The following is a 20692-nucleotide window of genomic DNA, read 5'->3' on the forward strand; positions in this document are numbered from 1 at the left end:
CTTGTTGCTCTCTGAATGTGCTCTAGAGTTTCATGTGCTAAAGACACAATGTCTGGATCTGGGCACCATAAGTGGAGGTGGTCTGCTGCCTGTGGAGCAGCTTGCAGCCGTCTGAACTGTTTGATTACAAATGCTTTTCAGCTACTTACATTTTCCATATTCAAAAATTATCTTCAGTATTTGTCAGTGTGTGACTGTTCATATTCATAGTTGATAAAAATAGCTTTCTCATTCCACATAACAGTCTTCTGGAAGTTTTGTGTTCTAAGCTGAAAAAGTAATTCCAGCAGGTCTCACAGGTGATATTAAAGCTAATTATGCCTAACATATGAAGATTACATAAATGCTACAGTCTAGTTATATTTCATACAGTATCTTGATTATTCTATAGCTAAGATTTTTAAATCAGGCTATGTCAAGATTCTTTTTAGGACAAATGTCATATACCCACAAAGTATTACTGGCTATGCACATTTTGTGGGACAGATTCTGAGCGAATCCTCCATGCTATGGGAGGTGTTGACAGTCCATGAAATGCGTAGACGAAGTCTCATTTCACATATTCATAGAGCAGGTCCCACAGACATTTGTGGATTTAGCTAATGCTGTAGTTGTGATAAAGAAGACTATCCCATTGGTGTCTCAGATGATGCTTCTCTTGCAATACAGTCCCACATTGAGCTAATTTTCCTTTACAAAAATGTTATGCAGCTTAAATAGTGATTTATCTGCCTCACACAACTGAGTTCTCAATAGCAGTACTTGTTCCTAAGACTGCGGAAGAGGAGGCTGACTGATACGAGTTCAGCCAGTCAACTGCTTGCAAAGTTAGCTCCAGAGCAGACTGAACATAGTTCATTCTTGCCACACACTCCATTGCTAGTTCTGTTGTCCTGGTTTCTGCTCCATAATATTTCCCCTTTTATGGGTTTATAATTGTCTATGGATAATTTTCTTATCTTTCATTTCTTGTTTGATAATAGTTAGGCAGGTGTATGGAGGCAGGAAAAGAGAACAAAGCCAAACAGATACTTGTTGGTCTGTTGTAAGCTCCCAGGAGTCAGTTTATCCTCTCTCTTCCTTAAGAGCACCTTCACACGTGTGAAACCAAACAAGTGTTATTAAAGATCCACACCAGTGTGTGTCAGTCAGGTTTGTCTGGTGTCATGTGAACAGAACAAACCAAGCATTTCACTTCTGTGTGCTTGTGTGGTAGTTTTCCCGTGTCTTGAAACCATCTAGGACTTTGTAAAGCACAGTGTATGATGGCTTTGTTTCAAACCTTCATGTGTAGCAGTTGACTGTATAGTTACACCTGTGGGTGAGCAGCCATATCTGTACAAGCCAGAACCAAGGATTGATTTTTTTCCCCTGACACCTCACAAGTAGGTAATATAGGTAATAGGGATGTGTTAAATTTGCTTCAAAGTTTCTATTTTGTGCTTTGTTTCTCACTCTTCAGGCCTGTGTGTTTTTATAAATACAATGACTTCTAAGTGGAGATAGAAGATAAATTTATAGGAAGTTTTCTACGTCAAAGTTTTAAGATAATTTACAGCTTACAGTTCTACTCTAGAAACCGTGAACATATCTATTTGCGATCCCTCAACCCACACACCACAGAAACCTTCCCCTCCGCTCTACCTCCCTCTCTTTTCTCCTCTCTCATAGTTGGTGGGTAATGGGCAGAAAGTCTCCCATCATGGATTTGGCTTAAACACTAAAATCAACAAATGCACTCTTACTTGTTTGCAAACAAAGTTTAACAAATTTTTTAGTTCTTACGGCAAAGCACTAAGTGCTAAGACACTGGCAAGTAGAAGACTTTATTCTGAGCATGAATACCCGAGAGAGGGAATTGTACCTTCACGCAAACAACCTACTTCTCCTAGTTTGTTATATACTGAAAATATTGGGTTTTAGAAAGAAGGAGACCATAATTCATATGAAAATGTATAGAATATGGCATCATGCCTTTGGTACACACTTTTAAAAAATATTTCCATAGTACTGAGTTGTTTTAAGACGGTACAGTTGACTTGTCATTCTTAGTAAACATACTTTGAGGGTATTGATTTAGGGAACTGCAAATAAGGAGAATGAGAGAAATAAAAGAACATTAACATTTTTCCCAAGTTATTTGTAAATATTGATGTTCCATATTTTTACAAGAACAGTACAACTTAGAGTAAGACAAAAAGTAGCAGGAGCTGCAGCAGAGGGAGTAACTATTTCTGCGCAGGAACAAAAATGACAGATCAGTTTCAGGTAGGGAAAGCTATCTGAATAAATAGTCATCCCGAACACTGGAAGGACAGTAAGCTAAAGTGCAGTGATGCTGCTCTCTTGGCTGCACACTGCGCATGACTACTGCTGAGTCAACCACTGAACTCTGGAAAGCAGTGGCAGTTCTCAACCTGTGGGTTGTGACCCCCACAGGGGTCGCATATCAGATGTCCTGCATTTCAGATATTTACATCAGGCTTCATAACAGTAGTAAAATTACAGTTATGAAGTAGCAATGAAATAATTTTTTTGGTTGAGGGGGTCACCACAACATGAGGAACCGTATTAGGGAATCTCAGCATTAGGAAGGTTGAGAACCACTGCTGGAAAGGGATATGGAAGTCATTCCCTGTGTGACCCAGACTGCCTTTTCTCCAGCAGAAGATCGGGAAAGCTGCATTCTTTTATAGAAAGTATGTGTGCTGCCGGGCGGTGGTGGCGCACGCCTTTAATCCCAGCACTCGGGAGGCAGAGGCAGGCGGATCTCTGTGAGTTCGAGACCAGCCTGGTCTACAGAGCTAGTTCCAGGACAGGCTCCAAAGCCACAGAGAGACCCTGTCTCGAAAAAACCAAAAAAAAAAAAAAAAAAAAAAAAAAAAAGAAAGTATGTGTGCTGTATATGCAGTGGCTTCTTAAGGAGCATGAGATGACGTAGTAGGAAATGTACTATTTTATTTAAGAGAAGACCTTGGGAGCACCATAAAATACCTTCATATTATTTCTCAGATTAATTCTCTGCTATTTTATCTAACTATAAAATCACTCAAGTTGGTCTAAACATGCTGTTATTTGAAAATCTGGGTTTCTGAATATTGCTCAATTCTGGTTGACTTTGAAATGCATATCTATCATATATTACTATATTTTTCTTTACCTACATATACCTGTAATAAAACATCTTATATTAACTTTTTTATTTTTAACTTTAATGGGTTTTTCATTGAGACATGCCTGAATTTGTCTATGAGATTTTCAATTACTTCTGTATAAGCTTTATGCTTACAAAATATGGAACAGTTTATGTATCTTCTTTCATACATTATGATATTATAACATTATTTTCCAAGTAACTCATGTTTCCTTGCTTGAGTCATTCATTCTCCCAGACTTCGCTAGGCACATGCTACCAAATCATCACCCACACCTTATCTTGCTCTCTAGAGTGATGGTACAGTTTTTTTTTAAATATAAAAATGTAGCTAAATAATTCTAATATGGTGACCTTTTTACTGTTAAAAATACCTGAACATGAATTATTTTTTCCTAGGGGTAGATATTGGATCTAGGGTTTTCTATGTGCTAGGCAGGTACTCTACCACTGAGTTGTATTCCCAGCTTTGTTTTAAACTCCTTTTTTGTTTTGTTTTAAACTCTTTTTGTGTTTTTGTGGGTTTTTTTTTTTTTTTTTTTTGTGAGACAGGATTTCACTAAGATACCCAGGCTGGCCTTAAATTCCCTAGGTAGCACAGGCAGTCCTTGAACTTGTGATTTCTTGCCTCAGCCTACACATATGCACATGCACATACACACGAACACACAGTCAATCACACACATATGCACACATGTATGCACATAGAGACACATACTTTGTATATACATATATGTATATGAGAAAGAAGGTAAAAGTGTGTATTGTGCATATATTCAGTTTTTCCTTCAGTATGAAAGAAATAGAGGTATAGTTTCACAACTAACTGTTAGAATTTTTTTTAGAAAAACACATTTTCTTTATCCATTCACCTATTGATTAACATGTAGGCTAGTTCAATTTCTTTCTGTAATCAAAGGAGTGTCAATAAATATGGATGTGCAAGTATGGAAAGGGGGACGAAGACATGAAGAAGGTGGAGTGTGCTTGCAAACCCCATATGAAAACAATATTCCATGAGTTAATTTTAAGAATGAAAAATTATTAAACCCACAAAGGAGAATCATGTCATAGTTGCCTTGTTTCCAAAGAAAGAGAAACACCAACACCTATCCATTTTCAGTTTTTCCAATACTATGTGCTTTCTTGAACTGTGACTTGGTCACTTGTGATGTGAAATGGAATTGAGTGGCTCCAAGATTGAAAAGACCCATGCTTCCTGCATCCCCAGTAGCAGAAGTATTGGGGTTTATAAAACATGCTTACTTTTATTTGAAATAGAATGAGTTTCCATTTTTATTTATAATACATGGATATACCTATGTTCAAGTTCTTTGGGTAGCAAAAAGAAATCCCATATTGCTAAGGTCAGCCTAACTTAAGAGCCTCAAATCTCTATGGATAAAAATTCATAAGCTACTATAAACTGTTGTTGACCCTAGAGTTATCGAAAGTAAATTTATAGAAAAATAGAGAATTAGTGAGAATTAAAGAACGCTTAAAATAGCAAATTGGAAACTTTAAACTCAAGTAATTTCCTGGATGATATTTACTTAATTACAGTTTTATAGTACCTGTTGAAGAAGTGATGAGCCATCTATCTTTAGAACAATTAATTTAGGCTATTTGCATGTGTAATAGGTAACTAAGAAAAAGAAAACCTGCAAACTGATAATTATGCCTGTGTTATTTTCTCTAATGTGCTACGGGAAAGTAACTTGATCATATAATGACTTGTATACGGGAGAAGCATCAGATGTGGATTTTGTAATGATTTTAGTGGCATGCTGGTAAGCTGGCACCTCACAATCTACTTTGCAGTATTTACAAGCTCTTGTATGATAGACATTCATACAGACTGATTTAACAACTAGCTCCCCTCTAAAAAAAATCTTGGGCATTGGTAATCAGAGCTTTTAGCACATTGAATCCATGATTCTGTCTTACTTTTTCCTGATGATGATGATAAATGAAGTAGATTAATTACACTCACAGTTCAATTCTTCCTGTGTAATGCATGCATAGCCTGTCCACATTGTAATGACTTCCCACTGATTTCTTGGGTCCATCCAAGAAACTTTGCCCAATGAGATGGTAGTATTTATGCTACAAATGGAGGCTTGAAACAACTCCTACTATTTTTACTCTTTCTCTTGAAAGATGATGTTACACTGAAGGATAAAGTGAAGAAATTGGGGGAATATCTTTCAAAATCCTGGCTTATGTGTCAGGATAAAAGACTGCTTAGGTGATAATGAAAAAAAAATCTTAAAGTAACTCAGGAAAAAGTTAGGATCAATAAAAAAAATAAAAGGCAACCAAAACATGGGGCATAACCCACTATAAAGTTGAAAGAGTTGAAATTAAGTCTAGATAATTGTGAATATGTGTATTCTGTATGTGACTCAGCATTCCTTCGCAGACCAAGAGAGTTTGGGAGGCCATAATCTCAAACACAGAGGTCTGCAATAAAATTCTCATGTCTTAGGGAAGGTGTATAGTACCTATTGTTGTAGAATATTATTTTAACTAGGCAAAGATGTGTTACTTTTGTTTATGCTGCAGACTATTTAACTGTGTAAAGGTGTGTTACTTTTGTTTATGTTGCGTTTGCTTAATTATGAAAATCTGTTTTACTTTGCCTGCCCCAGGCACCTGATTTGTCTAATAAAAAGGCAATAGCTGAGCAGGAGAAAGGATAGGCGGGGCTGCCAGTCAGAGAGAATAAATAGGAGGAGACATCTAGGTCCAACAGAAGAGAAAAACAAGAGAAGATGGAGGAGAGAATGAGGAACACACTAGGAGCAAAAAGTGGGGGAGATGCCAGTCAGCCAGAGAAACAGTTAAAGTAAGATATACAGAAGTAAAAAAAGATGAAAAAGCCCTGAGGTCAAAGGTAGATAAGGAGAAACAGATTAATAAGTTAAAAGAGAGAGCCAGAAACATGGCTAAGCTAGATTGAGCATTCAAAACTAGATAAGTCATGATTTGGGAGCTGGTTGGTGGCCTAAGAGAAAAAGCCTGGTACAGCCTATGATTGATTACTTTATATATGACTTTTGTTCCTTGACCTTATTGCCTGCAGCCATCTGAACATCAGTGATCTTAGAGGAGCACTCCAGCTAGCGCAGGTTGACTTTTGACAATCCAAATGTCAAATTTTCAGGAATTTTTGCAAGCTGTTTGTTAAATACAACCACTACTAAATATTACATAGCAATAACTAAATGATAGATACATTAAAATTATACTTATACTGCATCATCTTCCAATTGATTATTTTTTGTGTTCTTGATGTGATGTACATCTATTTTTATCTGTCCTGAGATGGTACTGTATAATAGAGAGAAGCTGCTCATCTCTTCAAGCTCTGTACAGTGATGTTTGGTTGGCAGCTTAAAATAGCCATAGTGGAAAATTGGCTGGCTAATACTATAAATCAGAGATTCCCTGTCCTGGGGCCAGTTCTTAGGCCCCTACTAGCACACCAATGAAAAGCTGACAGACTATAGCTTTCACTTCCTGCAAATCCTGGGCCTTAGCTCTATGCTATTTATAGGACAGTAGAAATGCATTTAAAACATGACTTCCCAATAATTGGTGTTATTGTGGAGAGCCACATTGCTCTCTAAGGTGATTCCAGAGTCTCAGACAGATGATTAAATAGGACCGTTTTATTTATGACATATCCAGAGATACTGTTTTCCTTAGCTGAGACAAATTAATCACTGGACCTCTATTCTTGACTTCCTTAAACTTTCACCATTCCTCCTCTTAGAAATTTCAGTTTTTACTTTCTTCAATAAAGTCATTTTTAGGGCTGAGGAGTAGTCAAATGCTTGCTGTGATAACAGGAGGACCCAAGTTTGGATCCCCAGTCCCCACAAAAAAGCTGGGCACAGCCAAATGTATAGCAGAAAGTGGTGCTGGAGAAGGGCTAGCTGAGACCAAAGGATTGTTAGAGTTTGAGCCTACCCAAAAAAAAAACCCCAGCAGGTTCCAGACTCCGTGAGAGACCATGTATCAAGGGAATTACAAGGGTCATAGTATAACAGGACACCCAGTATTCTCTGTCCTCTGCACACTTGCATACACGTCACATGCAACCACATATTTATGTTCATGTGTGCACACACAAACACACTCACACACAAATGGAAAAAAAGAATATCTGAAGCAATTCTTATACTTAATATGTTGAAAAATCTCAAACATTTGGGCAAGAACATTCCAAAATACTATTCCTCAAATTCTAACTATTGTAAATATTACATGAACTATTATAGTTGAAATCTAAACCAACATGATGTAAAAGAAAAATTCATCTAACTGTTCTACATACAAATGAATTGTTCAGTGACCTACTTGGATCAGTAGGAAAGACAGCTAATGATGTCCTATGAGAGCAGGTACCCACTGGCCATATGTAGACAAAGTCTTTAGGATGTCCTTTTTAGGATAAAAAGCCATTGGGGCATATTTGGCTTATTAAAAAGTATAGTAATAATACCTTTAAATGTGAATAAAGAATTGTGAATACTTACTTAATAGTTAGGATCCCAGTGGAGATGGCCCTAATTTTTAAACATTTCCCAATTATTTAATGATTCAGAAGTAATTATGGGTGAGATTACTTTGATGTGAGCTTTGAAATAAGAACCATGTAAAGCAAAGAAAAATTTAGTGGCATTTTACAATATCTAACCAAAATATCAATGCACTATATTTATTTTTGTTATAGGCTGTTAAGAAACTCATTAGCTACTACTTTAATCTATTTATATTCTCTTCTTCTTCAGAGATTTTAATTAGTGCCTAGAGGATGTATGTAAATGGAGACTGCGTTTTCATTTCCTGGCCACCCAGACTCAAATAATCACACAAAAACTATATTAATTACAACGTTGTTTGGCCGATGGCTCAGATGTATTCCTAGCTAGCTCTTACATCTTAAATTAACCCATTTCTATTAATCTATATATCACAATGAGGCTGTGACTTACCATTAAGGTTCTAACATCCTTCCCATTCAGTAGCTTCATGGCATCTGCCTAACTCTGTCTTCTTTCTCTCTGCATTCAGTTTAGTTTACCGGCCTAGTTATATTCTGCCCTGCCATAATCCAAAGTAGCTTTTTTCTTAACCAATGAAATTTATATTCACAGAAGATAGAGGGGAATCCCACATCAGATGTATGTAGTTTTCTAGCTGATATGTTCCCCTACAGTCAAAATTATGATTACTCAATTGAACTCTGATACTTGTGAATCTTACAGGTTGTTACTCCACTTATGTTACTAATACCTAACACAATTCAGATATGAAAATACCATGCTAATTCATTACCATTATTGGTTTATGATGACAATACAAGATATTCTCTCTCTCTCTCTCTCTCTCTCTCTCTCTCTCTCTCTGTGTGTGTGTATAGGGCAGAGACTGACATCAGGGTGTCTTCCTCAGTTGCTTCTCCATCTCATTTTTGAGACAAGGTCTCTTGTTGAACCTGGAGCTTACTACTTTGTCTAGACTGACTGGCCAGCAAGTCCCTGGGATCTGTCTTCCAGTTCTTGGGTTTCACTACACCTGGCTTTTATGTGGATGCTGGGAATTCAAACCCAGATCTTCAGGCTTAACAAAGCAGGCTATCTACCTTCTGAGACATTTCCACAGCACAATGTTAAGAGGTTTTCATTGTGACACAAACTCAACTTTTGTGTTAAAGTGCAAGCTTACCTTAGATAATGAAAGCCATAGATAAGAAAGATCCAGTTTGGAGTCTGCTCTCTAAATACAACCAAAATGATGTGTGGTTAGTGTCAAGGAGTGAGTTGTACCATTGATAGTGAGCCTCTTTTCTTATTCCAGGCATTTAGTGCAGAGAAATTTTATTTATTTATTTATTTATTTATTTATTTTGGTTTTTCGAGACAGGGTTTCTCTGTGGCTTTGGAGCCTGTCCTGGAACTAGCTCTATAGGCCAGCCTGGTCTCGAACTCACAGAGATCCGCCTGCCTCTGCCTCCCGAGTGCTGGGATTAAAGGCGTGCGCCACCATCGCCCAGCTGCAGAGAAATTTTAATTACTTAATTTGTTTCACCTTCTTGAGTCTCTTATATTCCCTTACCCCACATCAAGTAGTAATCTGAGTAAAAAGAGGAAAACATTTTTTATAGATGTTTTAAGAATGTGAGACAAGAACTGAAAAGCCAGAGTTATCTGTCAGTTTAGTGTTGCTAGAATTTGTTTCTCTTAGGTAATCAAGTAGGTTTCTTGTAAGGCAAAACTAAATGTTTCTTGAAATTCAGTCCTTTATGTGCATATTTGTGTGTGCATTCTGACGGTGTGTTAGGTATCACACACCAGGACCTTTTCATTGCCTAGTAAAAGTTCGAGTAAAAACACAATATCAGTGTCTTAGTGAGGATTTCTGTGGTGCGGTAAAACACTACAATCAAAAGAGTTTATTTCTTCCCATTACTCTCAGATCATATTGTGTCACTGAAGAAAGTCAGGATAAGGTCTCGAGGCAGGAGCTTGAAGGCAGGAACAAAGCAATGAAGAAATGCTTTTCACGGGCTTGCTCTTCATAGTTTGCTTAGCCTGCTTTCTCATACAACCCCAGATCACTTGCATAAGGTTGGCACATAATGCACAGTAAGCTGAGTCTTCCCACATTAACCATTAATCAAGAAAATGCCCTGCAGACTTACCTTACAGAAGCATTTTCTCAATTGAGAGTCTTTCTTCCCAAATGACTCTAGTTTATCTTGAATTGATAAACTAACAAAACCAGCCAGAACAATCAGAGATAGCTGATGGACTGACACCTAGTTGGGAGAATAGTTTAATCATTTAAAGTCACTCTTCACTAAAATCAACTACAAATGTATCAAAAACCTCAACAAAAATATGAAACTTCTAGAAGAGAAGGTAGGAAGTTGTTACAACTTACAAGCATAGGTAATGACTTCATAATAGGATTCTGGTCACTCAGGAAAGAAGCCCAACAGTTAACAATGGGACCTCTTGAAATTGAAAAGCTTCCACAGAGCAAAGGAAACAACCCACTGAAGAGGCAGTCTGTGAAATGAGAGAAAACCTTTGCCATCTGTACAACTGACAGGGGATTAATGGCCAGAATACAATAAGATCTCAAAAGGCGAAACAAACAACCCAATAAAAATGGACTGTAGATATGAACAGAGAATTCTCAAAATAAGATGCACATGGCTAGTAACCACTTACAAGTCTTCAACATCCTTAGTTGCTAAGGAAATTCAAATTAAAAGTACTTTGAGATTCCTTCAGAATGACTATGAGGTAGTCATCGAATAACAAATGCTGTTAAGAGCAGGGAAAGGGAAACCCTTATCTCTATTGCTGGGAGGGTAGACTCATGCAGCTATTATGGAAATCAATGCAAAAGTTTTTTGAGAAACTAGAAATAGAACATCCAGATGAAGCATATTCATTAAAGATTCCATATCCTACTACAGATATCTACTCATATGCGTTCGTTGCCACGCCATTCTACTCACAACCACAACAGCTAGAACTGATGGCTGGATGGTGACAATATGATACAGATACACAATGGAATTCTATTCAACTGTAAAGAAAATTAACACCATGAAATTTGCAGGTAAATGGATGTTACTGGAAAAGATTACACTGATTGAGGTAAATCAGACATATTAAAACTGCCCAAGAAGTGAATGAACTTCTTGAATCTTGTTTGTCCCTCTGAGTAGCTTTAATGAAAATAATGGAGCACAGATGATGCCACCTGAATTAGGATATCAGGTGTAATGAGAACATCCATTCCTGATAGACACTGGAATTTGGTAAAGAGATCCAACTACCTCCTACAATACCACACCAGAAGGATGCCTTTTTAGCCAGAATGGTTCAGCCATCACAGCTGAGCTGCTAGACTTGACAGTAAATCCATCTAGACATTTGAACCCAACTCTAGCACGGCCAAATGTGACTCAGAAATCAACAGACATGTCATCTGAATATAGCCACAGAAGAGACCACAACTAATGTCACATGGAGAAAATAGGCCACTCAGCTGTAGTCTATGAATTCCTCAGCAAATACACTGGTTGTCACATTAATTCACTAATTTGGGGGCACTTTATAATTCAGCAACAGATAACAGTGTACACAAAGACTCAACCTAAATGTCATCTTGGCCTCTGATGTCTTTATACTTAAGCTTGTTTATTTTGTTGTTGTTGTTGTTTTAAATAGAAAAACTAACCAAACAAAACCCAATAAACACAGAGTTTATATGCTTGGACAATATGAGTTGCTTTATAATTCCAAATAATATATGCAAATTAAAGAAAAAACTGCAAACCCTAGCTAGAGTTAGTTGTTAAGGGCTTAGGGTTGGGTCTTGCTGAGTGAGAATGAGGCATAGATGGGTAAATTTAAGGTCCATAAGAATTGAGAAGAGACAAGACTGTAAACTTCCTTCTTGTGCTGAAATGCTGAAATAGTGGGACATCAGCATTATTAGTTTCCTTCTTTTATAGAAACATTTTCCTTCTCTTTTAGAGATAAAGATAAGTATGTTAAATAATATTGCAAAATTCAGAGCCATTACCAAGAATGAAAATTATAGTTCACAGACTTGAAGCATGAGGACTAAGCCTGCTTTGGTGTCCCCCAGGGACACGCTACACAAGCCTGTTTCCTCCACCGTGGCAGCTTCATCAGAGCTATCAGTACCTCCACCACCCTTTCAGAAGGGAGGGCCAAGTGGGAAGTGATGATCTGAAGGGGAAAATAGAGAAAGGAACACAGCAAAGGAAGAAATAAGGGAGAGGAGAAAGGGGTGGATGAGAGCGCCTTGTAAAGACCGTGAGAGGTAGGGGAGGGGGAAGACCATAACGGTAATATGATGGTATATGAACTTTATTGGCATTATGTTTTCTAGTTTTTTAAAGCATTTAGATGGGGCTGAAAGAATACAACTTGTTATTTTTTCTATTATTTACTGAAGGCTCATTTTGTGTAGGCGCTACTCTGTACATCCCAGAGCTGAAAATATTGTAACAAAGCAAACATGGTATCTCCCTTTATAACTTACATTTGAGTAGGAGCATTAGTTATTCTATAACACAGAAGCTCAAATTCAATATAGTACCATAAAAATAGATGATGTCAGATTATTCAAACCACAGGCCTTTTGACAAACACATTGATAAGTTACTTTGCTTGAATCTGTTTTATGAACAGGTTTATCCAAACATGATTTTGCAATAAGAAATTAAGGAGCATTTTAAAGCACTCTTGAATTTTAATGCATTCAGTAAGTTTTCCAAGATAAAGATAACAGCTTTTCTTCCATTTGGGGGCATAAATGCCTTTCCTTTCAGTGTCCTCCTTATTACATCAGACACTTGACAAATGCTCCGTAGCTTTTTGTCAAGAATTGGCTAACAAGGTCTCTTGGGGTGGGAGCAGGGAGGAATGTTCTACGCAAGTTTAATGAATTCTACAAGAGTTTGCACCATCTTGGAAAGTGTCACTTAGTTTGTCAGCAAGGGATGATTAAAGTCTGTCCTTCTACTCCCCAGGCCTCACTTCTCCAAGACTTCTCAGAGTAAATGCTAGTTTTATGCACCACCAGATAGAAGAAACCCTGATCCTGGAAGGGTCTCTTGTGCATATACATAGAAGAAACCCTGATCCTGGAAGGGTCTCTTGTGCATATACATATATGTACACACACACACACACACTTGTGTATCTGTGCTTACATATTTCTTTCCACCCTTGAGAAAACAACACTGAACCACTCAGCAGTGCTCCTGCTCTGGGACAAAAAACCTACACAATCATCATCTCAAGTTACCACTTCAGATTGCAAATTCATTAATGCCTCCAAGAGCCAATCACCAAAGTGGATACAAACAAACAAAAGGTTAAGATGCGAAGGATTGAAGTGACGAGTTTGGGTTTGTTGGGTGGAATAGGAGAAAGAGCAGTGAAGAGACTTTCCTTGGTATAGATCTACGGGAGCTTGTGAATGAGATGAGAATTGTTCACCTTTCCTGGAAGTGTGGACCATTTTCACCTTAAGTGTTAATTAACGTATTTAATAGTTTGTTTCTCCACCTCCTCTATTTTATTTGGGAATCCTCACGCTTAAGTTTTCCTTTGTAAGCTTTTCTTGTTGCCCAGAACTTAATGTTTGGGCATTTCAGAGTAATTCTTTCATTTTATGTTATTTGATGGATATTTTCTGTACAATAATATTTAGACATAAATTGTAGCACACTGTCTTTTCAGTCCATCCTTCAGTAAGGTTGTCTGTAAATTTGGATCTCCAATAAACTGTGAGATGTAGTACTGATTTCTTGTTTAATTCTGCTGTAGCTAGACACTTTGTATGACTTTAGTGACTCTGCAGTGTGTACTTGAAAGTAGTGCACATTTTGTAGTTCGGGGTATAATTTACTCACATATATCTTTATCGATTTTGCCTAGGCTCTTTTCATCTTCAAGTTCTCAGCTTCCCTATGGGATTTCTTACTGTTTCTGAAGAGCTGTCATTTGAATCTTGGTTTCCTGTGTTTATCGGTCCATTTCCTCTGAGTACTGAAAATATTTTCTGGATTCCCCCTTTCTGAAATAATGCTCCATCCCTCACACATGTTCTTACAGTTGCTGAGTTTCCCTGTACTTTGACCACCAATTTTTTCATGTGAGAAACCATGAATTTCCTCTTCAAGTTTTAGTCAGACTCTAAAGCTTTGGTCCTTATGTCTCTGGATCGTTCCCCTGGCTTGGTATATTCCCTTCATTCTCCTGGTGGGGACAAGGAACAAAGGCAATTTGGAGAATGCCTAAAGCATCCTGGTTGGCCTGAGAATCACTCATTTTTAACCCAGAGAGTCCTAAATTCCAATAGCTGAAGAAAAAAGTGGAAGAGGTAGACAGGGTTTTCAGCTTTTCCCCTTGGTTTTTTTTTCCATGTCTGATTAATGATCTATAGTATTCCAAAATGAAAATCAACCTGGTCATTTTTCTGCAGAGATGCATTCTGACCAAACTGTGGTCACAGTTCATTGTCAGCATTTAGGATTATTAGATATGGCTAGATTTACTAGGTTTTGATATCAATGGTCTCGTTCTTTATCTCCAGAGGATGCTATTCCAGAATTCAGTGAATAGTTTAAACACTGCAATCACTCTTACAAAGCTTTCTGAGTATATGCTATGAAACAAAGTATATAAAATAAAAGGCAAAAATCGGAATGTATATTTACTTAATATATTAAAGTGCAATGTAAATGGTATAATTATACAAAAAGTCCGTGTCCTGATAGCTACAGTAAACAGAGTAGTAATTTAAAACATAGATTGACTGAAAGTAATACACATTCAGGTCTGTGTTTAAATCAGTAGAATAAGATTGAGATGTTTGTGCTATTGAGATTAAATGTATGTCTCCTATGGACAGATTGCTTTTGTTATCAAAGGAATTGTGGACACACCACAAATCATCAGTGTTAGTTATGGTTTCAAAAGTATTGAACTTTCTATCTAGCCTGCTCATTAAGTTTTTCTTTCAAGCTGTAGCGGAGTATTTTATAGTCATAGGAGCAGCACACAGTTCTGTCCAAGGGAAACACAGGGCTATATAATGATCTGGTCAATAATTATGTAAGATCTGTCTTATGTAATCTGACATTACATAAGAACAATTAAGGATGTAGAGCCAGGTGCATAGTGTTGTTAAAACACAAAACAAGCAAAATAGTCACTTGAATTTTCTTTTTTCTCAACTCACTTTTATTATCGTCATTTCCATGAGCTAGTGATCACAAGAGCGAATATTGATAGAGTAACCCTTACCACTTAATCAGAACACTGTCATGGATTTTCTCTCAAGTCTAAGAACTTAGCACAAGCGTCTCTTGGCTTTGTTTCTACAATGAAAAAACATATAATCTGTTTCCTGCAAATGCAGCAAGTAATTCAATTTTCATAGATGGGATCTTTTGGGTCAAAAACTGAGGTTGAACTTTATCAATGTCCCTGATCCCAAGACCCTAAAAAAGTCGCTTCTCTTGCTTCAGCTGCCAAATTAGTGTAAGCAGGAATGTAGTGGTCTTTCCTGAATGGCTTGGAAATAAAGGCAGTTAGGAAGTTCAGGATGTAGGGATACTGAACAGAAAGTTGCTATTCTCAATACATTTTCACAAACGATTAATGAGAAAGTATGTCAGTTTACAATGTTATGGACTCATTGCCAACCCTGGCTCAAGTTATGGTCATCCCTTGTTCTTATGGCTTCCCATCACTACAATAAATCCTTGATCTATAAACTTAGAAGACTGTAGTGAGAACCAAGTTTATTCTGGTTTAGGATTATGGAGGTTTCCAGCCATTACCAATTTCCCTTTTTTTAGGTAATCTATAGTGGCCTGAAACTTCCGTAACCCTAAGCCAGAGTTAACCTTTTCTTTCTATAAGTTGGTTATCTCAGATATTTATTTTAGTGATGGGTATTATTCCGGTTTGTAAAATTGCTTTGCTTCATCAGAACTTCTATTATGTCTGCTATCATTAGAGCTCGTATTTTGATAACTGCTAACGCCAGCAAGACTTGATGCCCCATTGACTTAAATGAAGGAAAAATTATTTTTGAATCAACCATATTATCCCATAATTGGCTCTGTAAAGTAACTGTTTCCCATGTATGAGTACCAGCAAGCCATGCAGAGGAAATAAAATATTACATTCTCTACTTCCTCCTTTATTTTTGCCTCTCTGTACGTCTTCATTCATGTCAAATTCTATTTAGGAGGTGAACGCTAAATAATGTCAAAGAAAATATTATCTTTTGTGTCACAGTACATGGGAGCAGTAGACATCAGAAAGAGTAAGATGAGTAAATAGAAAAACCTTCAGTTCATATTTCCTTTGTAAGCAGGGATCATGCAGGAATTCTGAATTAATCACTTTGAAGTTCAACATGGTTATATGACAAGTATTCAATATATGATTATGAATGGAAATGATTGTCTGAGAAATACCTCCTGTTTTCCATTGAAAATGATCTCCACATGTGAGTAAGACGTCAGGTAGGGAGCACAGAGCAACACTGGACCCGTGTGAGAGGGGTAGCTCTGAGTCCCTGCCACGGCCGTGCTGTAATTTGAAGTTACTCACTCTGACCTCTCTTCAGTTTTCTATTTGAAGTATGGGCACTGAAATTATTTGTAGAAGGTATGATAAGGAAAAATGCTTTAAAATGGAGGCAACTATTTTTAAAAGCTAAAACCTACACAAAAATAAAATGGTCAAATTAGAATAAGAAAAACAACGTTTAAAGTTTTATCTAGTATTAACATGTCTGCATTGTTGACACAGAAATTTGATCACCTAACATTCATGGACTCTTGATGTCCAAAGACCTTAGAGGTCAGAGTTCACATTAACATACTCATTTTACAGCCAAGGAATCTGATGGCCAGTGAACTGTCAGCATATATGAAGTCAACTGTCTACATATATGAATTATGTATGTGTTTCTGCTACAGTGGCTTTCCAAATAGAAAAAAATTTATACTGAGGTGCTGTACTTTGTGAAGTAATACTTATCAGTGACGTTCTATATAAGGAAAATGGAGGCATGAAAAGGTAAAATATTCCACTTTAAATCATCCCACACTTTCAAACAGAAACAAGGAAACACACACAACCATATTATCATATTTCTTCTTAATATGATTCCAAACTCCCTAGAGCAGTGGTTCTCAACCTTCCTAACGCTGTGACCCTTTAGTCCAGTTCCTCATGCTGTGCTCACCCCAGCCATGAAACTATTTTCATTGCTACCTCATAACTGTAATTTTGTTACTGTTAAAATCATAATGTAAATATCTGATATGCAGGACATCTGATGTGTGATCCCTATGAAAGGGCCATGTGACCATCCCCCAAAGGGGTCACCACCCATAGATTGAGAACCCATGATCTAAAGCATTGTTCAGAAAGTTGTCAGTGTATTATAACTTAGAAATGAGTACAGAAAGTTTCTTTGTCTCCAACTGCTAACACCTCTCCTGGTCAGTTTCACTCCCCCTTACCCCCCATCACCTCTGTATCCACTTACTTCCTAGCCCCTTCCACCCATTACATCTCTCCCTTTTGTGTGCAATGTGATGGTTTCCCAGTATAGTCTATTCATTTTGACAGCCACAGAGGTGTGCCTAAGGCATTCACAGCTCCAGATGCCGCTGCAGTTGACTCTGATTCTACAAGATGCAGACCCAGGAATTAACGTTTTAGCCCCAGGTTTTATATTGTTTTCTGCTGATGTTTTGCATCACCCCCAGACTGTGACAGACACATTCCTGTTGTGAAAGCCCCCACCCTGTGGTATTTGTTATGGAAGTCTGAGTGAATTAGCATGAGGAGTTCTAGGTGTTGGAGTGTTCTGATTATTTTGTGGTCTCAATAAGAGAAGCTACAGTATGTGGTCACATGAAATATGAATAACCTCTCTCTCTCTCTCTCTCTCTCTCTCTCTCTCTCTCTCTCTCTCACACACACACACACACACACAGTTTTCTTATTTTTTTTCTTTTAAAATGTGACCGACTCATCCCCCTTTCTGTGCCCGCTGCTTGGTGTGCTTACCTTCTTGAGAAACACAGATACTATTTACTGGTATTCGGAGATAACTGAGCCTCCACACCCTTTCTATTGCTCCCTCTTCTCTCCTGCTACATCAGTGGTTCACGGTTGCCTTTTTGTTGTTTTGCTCAGGTTTATTCCCTCGCCTTGCACTTTTAGTTCATTAGGCAAACACAGAGCAGATGATAAATAGCCACTGGGAAAATAACATGTTGGAAAAAAAGCAAATAATGAGTTCACAGAAGCGGATGTCATGGAGCCATTGTGTTTAGAGGAGAACAACTTAAGGATCCTTTGTGCTATGTAAAAACATCTGATGCAGGGGAGAACCATGGGAGAGTACCGTTTCTGCCTGATTTAGAGATGTTAACAGTGAAGAGAGAAAAATGATTCGATATACACTTGGCCAGAGCCTTATTGTCTTCTTACACAATCCTGCAATGCCCCATATGGACTTCTCAGATGTCACTGGGCACACTCAAATTTTCCCTTTGCCTGGGGCATTCTCTTTGAAATAAGGGACTTCTTTTAGCTTTGTTCACCCATTGTGTGGTTCATTATTTTCAATGCACACTTGCTGTACTGAATTACGTTAAAAATGTTTAGCAAATATTTTTAATTGATCTTTTATCAATATAGCCAATGCATTTTCTTAAGCATTGAAAAAAATAGTATTTTACCCTCTCCCCACTGCTTAAATACAAAGATGTTCCACTTAATAATATTTGTTTATACACACACACATATACACACACATACATATATACATATATATTTCTTTCAGTTAAGCTGGGTGTGCATAGGTGAGATACTTGGAGAAACTGACACTTGAAACAATGCTGCTAAGAATAGACATGACTAATTTCTGCATTGATTCCACTGATGAAAAGATTAAAAATACATCTTCTCACTTGAGGAAACAGAAGTGCTAAGAGTATGAAGGCCAAAGCATGTGCAAACAGGTGTTTACCTTTCTTAGTGAATGGACCAAGGCTTGTTAAAAGAGGATGGGTTAGATGGAAGACAACTTGTGACCATGGATGAAAGCCAGGTACCAGGGACCTGGGGGAATCTTCCCAAGAAGGATGGGTGTGGCACTTAGCATTCTGGATTCGTGCTTAATTACTTGGTTGTTTTTTCAAGCTTGACTTTAGTACCTCTATTCATGATTCTTTTAAAAAATCTGTTTTTCAATAATCTTATATTTATAGAACTGATGCCAATCTAATACCAAATTTCCTTTACTTTCTTCCCCAAAGAGACCCAACAATATCTTATACAGGTATGGTACATGTGTAAAAATAGAAACTTGTTGGTGATCCATTATTATTCACTGAGCCTTCCAATTATTTCAAAATATTTTTTTTGCACTAAAATGTTTTCTATTCCAAAATCTGGTCTAGTAATGTGTAGGTCTTTACATTTTTACTTCTGGTCTAGACTTAGGAATTGCATAGTGCAGAGGCCTTACTGCAGATCAGCGTGTCCATCCAGCTGTCTCCTGATTCCACCTGTCTATCCTCCAGGCTCCTTATCACCATACACAGAGCCAGTTTAAACTGGCAAGGTTGCAGACTTGTCTCTGATAGCTTTTCTCGGGGCTCTGTTTCTTCCTGCTTCTGTCCTCTGTGCCATGCTCTCCGAGGACACCTTACCTCCAACCAAATGAACAATTTAGATAAACAAGATCAATCGAAAGATCCAGTTTTTGCTTTCCCTCACACAATCCAGGCCCTTAGAGAAAACCTAAGCAGAAGTCGTCAAGTCAGCCTGACAGCCCTGTTAAAGTTGTGTTTAATTTAACTGTGTTAAATTAACTGGAACATAAACAGAGTGGAAATGTTAATAATTTATCAGCATTTGGGGGTAAGAAGAAAGTTTCTGCTTCTTTCAATGCTTACCCCCGGGATCTTCACTGTCCACTGACCAAACGTATCGTTCTGGAAAAGGATGGCTTGTAGTTGACTCATCAGTGCAGTTCTGTTCCAGTCTTCTTATCAGAATGCTGGAAGCCACAAATAATGGCTTAGACCCGTGGAATATTCCACAGAGGTTGTTCTCCACGACTCTTTACCTAGTACTTTTAAGATATAAGAAATAACATGATTTTTAAAAGCTGAAAAAATCATATCCCTAAGGCTAGAAAGATGAGGAAGTCTACATCATCAAACTGATTTAACATCCAGACTTCCGTGGAAAACCCCCTGGAGCATTAAAATCAATCACAAATGCCTTCTATTCACATAATGCTTTAGGAATTCTAGGCTCATGGGGATCTGGATAGGTATGAATTGTTCTGTTCCTTTTGGGATAAAACCTTCTTTCCCTCCATTTCCTCTCAGCATCCTTCTCCTGCCTTTGCCTCTGCTTCTCAAATCATTCTTTCACCCATCATTCCGAGCCCCATGACTTTTCCCAAGGAAACTGCTGGCTAGGCATTTTTCTTGCTGCCCCATCTATTCAGTTTCCAGCACCTCTGCTTGCTTGAAGGAAGTGCTCAGGCTCACAGAGGGTGTAACCATAGGGACCATCAATGCCACCTGCATACGAAAACCGAGAGTCTGGAAAACACATTAGCCCGAGCCTTTTGCAGCTCTTCTTTAAAGAAAGCAGTCTGTGTCCCTGGATGGAGTTAGCGATTGATAGCATGGAGCTTAATTGGAACATAAAGAAAACAGCCTGCCTTTTCATTTGCGAAGGCACACTGCACAGAGTCACTGAAAGGCGGAGCGCAGAGGCTAGGGGCATAAGAAGGAAAATGTTCCCATGCTGGTCACCAGAGGGTGGGACAAGTTTGTCATGTTAGAACTCTGTCGTAAATTCTTCAGTAATTGTAAGATAAAGTCAGAACTCCTTAGTGTGCTGTCCAAGA

At 37.8% G+C, this 20692-nt stretch overlaps 1 protein-coding gene across 1 annotated transcript in view; it reads right to left on the reverse strand.

Moving 5' to 3' along the window:
• Phyhipl (phytanoyl-CoA 2-hydroxylase interacting protein like) overlaps positions 1 to 20190 on the reverse strand; it is a 67605-nt gene extending 47415 nt beyond the window's left edge. The window contains exon 1 of the mRNA XM_057794373.1: positions 19722 to 20190. The gene's annotated coding sequence lies outside the window, so the exon portion shown is untranslated. The remainder of the gene's footprint in view (positions 1 to 19721) is intronic.
• Positions 20191 to 20692: the final 502 nt, after the last annotated feature.

The sequence above is a fragment of the Chionomys nivalis genome, chromosome 19 (genome assembly GCF_950005125.1).
Source record: "Chionomys nivalis chromosome 19, mChiNiv1.1, whole genome shotgun sequence".
Lineage (NCBI taxonomy): Eukaryota > Metazoa > Chordata > Mammalia > Rodentia > Cricetidae > Chionomys > Chionomys nivalis.